The sequence below is a fragment of the Anarhichas minor genome, unplaced genomic scaffold (genome assembly GCF_050575085.1).
Source record: "Anarhichas minor isolate MPS153535 unplaced genomic scaffold, ASM5057508v1 ptg000191l, whole genome shotgun sequence".
In the NCBI taxonomy this organism is placed as follows: Eukaryota; Metazoa; Chordata; class Actinopteri; order Perciformes; family Anarhichadidae; genus Anarhichas; species Anarhichas minor.
In genome coordinates, this window is record NW_027466637.1 from 62,501 (window position 1) to 67,500 (window position 5,000).

The window sequence follows — 5,000 nt, forward strand, 5'->3', positions numbered from 1 at the left end:
CGGCTGTAGCATAGGGGAACCGCCAGAAGCGCTGGACCCTTCAGCGCTTCGTCCCTACTACGGCTGTAACATAGGGGAACCGCCAGAAGCGCTGGACCCTTCAGCGCTTCGCTCATATCCCCTACTACGGCTGTAGCATAGGGGAACCGCCAGAAGCGCTGGACCCTTCAGCGCTTCGCTCCTATCCCCTACTACGGCTGTAGCATAGGGGGACCGCCAGAAGCGCTGGACCCTTCAGCGCTTCGCTCCTATCCCCTACTACGGCTGTAGCATAGGGGAACCGCCAGAAGCGCTGGACCCTTCAGCGCTTCGCTCATATCCCCTACTACGGCTGTAGCATAGGGGAACCGCCAGAAGCGCTGGACCCTTCAGCGCTTCGCTCATATCCCCTACTACGGCTGTAGCATAGGGGAACCGCCAGAAGCGCTGGACCCTTCAGCGCTTCGCTCATATCCCCTACTACGGCTGTAGCATAGGGGGACCGCCAGAAGCGCTGGACCCTTCAGCGCTTCGCTCATATCCCCTACTACGGCTGTAGCATAGGGGAACCGCCAGAAGCGCTGGACCCTTCAGCGCTTCGCTCCTATCCCCTACTACGGCTGTAGCATAGGGGAACCGCCAGAAGCGCTGGACCCTTCAGCGCTTCGCTCCTATCCCCTACTACGGCTGTAGCATAGGGGAACCGCCAGAAGCGCTGGACCCTTCAGCGCTTCGCTCCTATCCCCTACTACGGCTGTAGCATAGGGGAACCGCCAGAAGCGCTGGACCCTTCAGCGCTTCGCTCCTATCCCCTACTACGGCTGTAGCATAGGGGGACCGCCAGAAGCGCTGGACCCTTCAGCGCTTCGCTCATATCCCCTACTACGGCTGTAGCATAGGGGAACCGCCAGAAGCGCTGGACCCTTCAGCGCTTCGTCCCTACTACGGCTGTAACATAGGGGAACCGCCAGAAGCGCTGGACCCTTCAGCGCTTCGCTCATATCCCCTACTACGGCTGTAGCATAGGGGGACCGCCAGAAGCGCTGGACCCTTCAGCGCTTCGCTCATATCCCCTACTACGGCTGTAGCATAGGGGAACCGCCAGAAGCGCTGGACCCTTCAGCGCTTCGTCCCTACTACGGCTGTAACATAGGGGAACCGCCAGAAGCGCTGGACCCTTCAGCGCTTCGCTCATATCCCCTACTACGGCTGTAGCATAGGGGAACCGCCAGAAGCGCTGGACCCTTCAGCGCTTCGCTCCTATCCCCTAGTATACACTGGGTAGTCTGTTCCTATCATTGTGTGCAAGGTGGCTTGGTTACCCCCTACCAAAATGGGTCACAGCCGTAATAGGCGAAGTACAGAAGCGCTGGAACCTTCAGCGCTTCGCCCCTATCACGGCTTTAAAACCCGAGCGAAAAACTCTATGTCCTTAAACGAAATACCCGTTTTGCGCGGTCCATATCTCCGCGAAAACACAACGCACAGCCGGGACACTCATATCTAATTGTAGTCCAAGTCCCCCTCTACAAACACATCCGAGTGGATCCTGGATGCGACCTCCACAGCCGAGGCACGAGTCGGTCAAAGTAGGTCGCAGGGACCATATTACGCGCGCCATATCTACCCGGAAATAGAACGCACAGCGGGGATACTCATGCCCAGTTGTCGAGCTGGAAGTCCTCTAACCACCCATATAAGATGAATAATAAACGGATACACACAGCCGATGCAGCGCGTGTTTGAAAACCGCCGATCGATCTTCATACTCTGACAAAATCACAGCGAAAAATCCTTAAACCAAATACCCGTTTTGCGCGGTCCATATCTCCGCGAAAACACAACGCACAGCCGGGAACCTCATATCTAATTGTAGTCCAAGTCCACTTCTACAAACCTATCCGAGTGGATCCTGGATGCGAGGTCCACAGCCGAGGCACCACGCGGTCAAAGTAGGTCGCAGGGGCCCTATTACGCGCGCCATATCTACCCGGAAATGGAACGCACAGCGGGGATTCTTATTTTGAATACACGGTCCCGACGTCCTCTAACTACCCATATAAGCAGAATAATAAACGGGTATCCACAGCCGAGGCAGCACGTATTTGAAAACCGCCGACCGATCTTCATACTCTGACAAAATCACAGCGATAGCGCCAATACTCTGTTTCCTTAAACCAAATCGCCGTCTTGCGCGGTCCATATCCCCGCGAATACACAACGCACAGCCGGGACACCTATGCCGACGTGTAGCCACCGTCAACCTCTAAAGACATGTGGAGGGTGATCCACAATCGGACACTCACAGCCGAGGCACGACGCGGTCAAAGTAGGTCGCAGGGACCATATTACGCGCGCCATATCTACCCGGAAATAGAACGCACAGCGGGGATACTCATGCCCAGTTGTCAAGCTGGAAGTCCTCTAACCACCCATCTAGACACTCCTATAAACGGATACACACAGCCGATACAGCGCGTATTTGAAAACCGCCGACCGATCTTCATACTCTGACAAAATCAAAGCGAAAGACTTAAACGAAATACCCGTTTTGCGAGGTCCATATCCCCGCGAATACACAACGCACAGCCGGGACACTTATACCCGATCGTAGACCACATCCACCTCTACAAACCTATCCGAGTGGATCATGGATGCGACCTCCACAGCCGAGGCACGGTGTAGTCAAAGTAGGTCGCAGGGACCACATTACGCGCGCCATATCTACCCGGAAATAGAACGCACAGCGGGGATTCTTATACTGAATACACGGCCCCGACGTCCTCTAACCAACTATGTAAACTGAATAATAAACGGATAACCACAGCCGAGGCAGCGCGTGTTTGAAAACAGCCGACCGATCTTCATACTCTGACAAAATCACAGCGAAAGACTTAAACGAAATCGTCGTTTTGCGAGGTGCATATCTCCGCGAATACACAACGCACAGCCGGGACACTTATACCCAGTTGTAGTCCACGTCCCCCTCTACAAAACTATCGGAGTGGATCCTGGATGCGAGGTCCACAGCCGAGGCACGGTGTAGTCAAATTAGGTCGCAGGGACCATATTACGCGCGCCATATCTACCCGGAAATAGAACGCACAGCGGGGATTCTTATACTGAATATACGGCCCCGACGTCCTCTAACCAACTATGTAAGCTGAATAATAAACGGATAACCACAGCCGAGGCAGCGCGTGTTTGAAAACAGCCGACCGATCTTCATACTCTGACAAAATCACAGCGAAAGACTTAAACGAAATCGTCGTTTTGCGAGGTGCATATCTCCGCGAATACACAACGCACAGCCGGGACACTTATACCCAGTTGTAGTCCACGTCCCCCTCTACAAAACTATCGGAGTGGATCCTGGATGCGAGGTCCACAGCCGAGGCACGGTGTAGTCAAAGTAGGTCGCAGGGACCATATTACGCGCGCCATATCTACCCGGAAATAGAACGCACAGCGGGGATTCTTATACTGAATACACGGCCCCGACGTCCTCTAACCAACTATGTAAGCTGAATAATAAACGGATAACCACAGCCGAGGCAGCGCGTGTTTGAAAACAGCCGACCGATCTTCATACTCTGACAAAATCACAGCGAAAGACTTAAACGAAATACCCGTTTTGCGAGGTCCATATCCCCGCGAATACACAACGCACAGCCGGGACACTTATACCCAGTTGTAGTCCACGTCCCCCTCTACAAAACTATCGGAGTGGATCCTGGATGCGAGGTCCACAGCCGAGGCACGGTGTAGTCAAAGTAGGTCGCAGGGACCATATTACGCGCGCCATATCTACCCGGAAATAGAACGCACAGCGGGGATTCTTATACTGAATACACGGCCCCGACGTCCTCTAACCAACTATGTAAGCTGAATAATAAACGGATAACCACAGCCGAGGCAGCGCGTGTTTGAAAACAGCCGACCGATCTTCATACTCTGACAAAATCACAGCGAAAGACTTAAACGAAATACCCGTTTTGCGAGGTCCATATCCCCGCGAATACACAACGCACAGCCGGGACACTTATATCTAACTGTAGTCCAAGTCCCCCTCTACAAATCTATCCTAGTGGATCATGGATGCGAGGTCCACAGCCGAGGCACGATGTAGTCAAAGTAGGTCGCAGGGGCCATATTGCGCGGTCCATATTTACCCGGAAATGGAACGCACAGCGGGGATTCTTATACCGAATCCACGGTCCCGACGTCCTCTAACTACCCATATAAGCAGAATAATAAACGGGTATCCACAGCCGAGGCAGCACGTATTTGAAAACCGCCGACCGATCTTCATACTCTGACAAAAAGCGCCGGGCGATCTTCATACTCTGACAAAATCACAGCCGTTTTTATATCGTTTTGCGAGATGGATATCTCCGCGAATACACAACGCACAGCCGGGATACTCATACCTAATTGTATAATACGTCTACCTCTACAAACCTATCCGAGTGGATCCTGGATGCGAGATCCAGAACCAGGATCCATATCGCGCGGGTAAACGGCGGGAGTAACGAGGACTCTCTTAAGGTAGGGGACGTTACTGGGCTGCGCTGCGAAAGACGAGCGCCAAAACTCTGTTTCCTTAAACGGAAGCGCCGTTTTGCGAGGTGGATATCTCCGCGAAAACACCACGCACAGCCGGGACACTTATACCCAATCGTAGACCACGTCCACCTCTACAAACCTATCCGAGTGGATCCTGGATCCGAGACCCACAGCCGAGGCACCACGCGGTCAAAGTAGGTCGCAGTTGCCGTTTTGCGCGCTCCATCTCTCCGCCAAAACACCACGCACAGCCGGGACACTTATACCCTATTGTAGACCCCGACCTCCTCTAACCACCCATACATGCAGAACAATAAACGGATACCCACAGCCGATGCAGCAAGTAGTTCAAAAGCGCCGGCCGATCTTCGTACTCTGACAAAATCACAGCGAAAGACGAGCGCCAATACTCTGTCTCCTTAAACCAAATCGCCGGTTTGCGCGGTGCATATCCC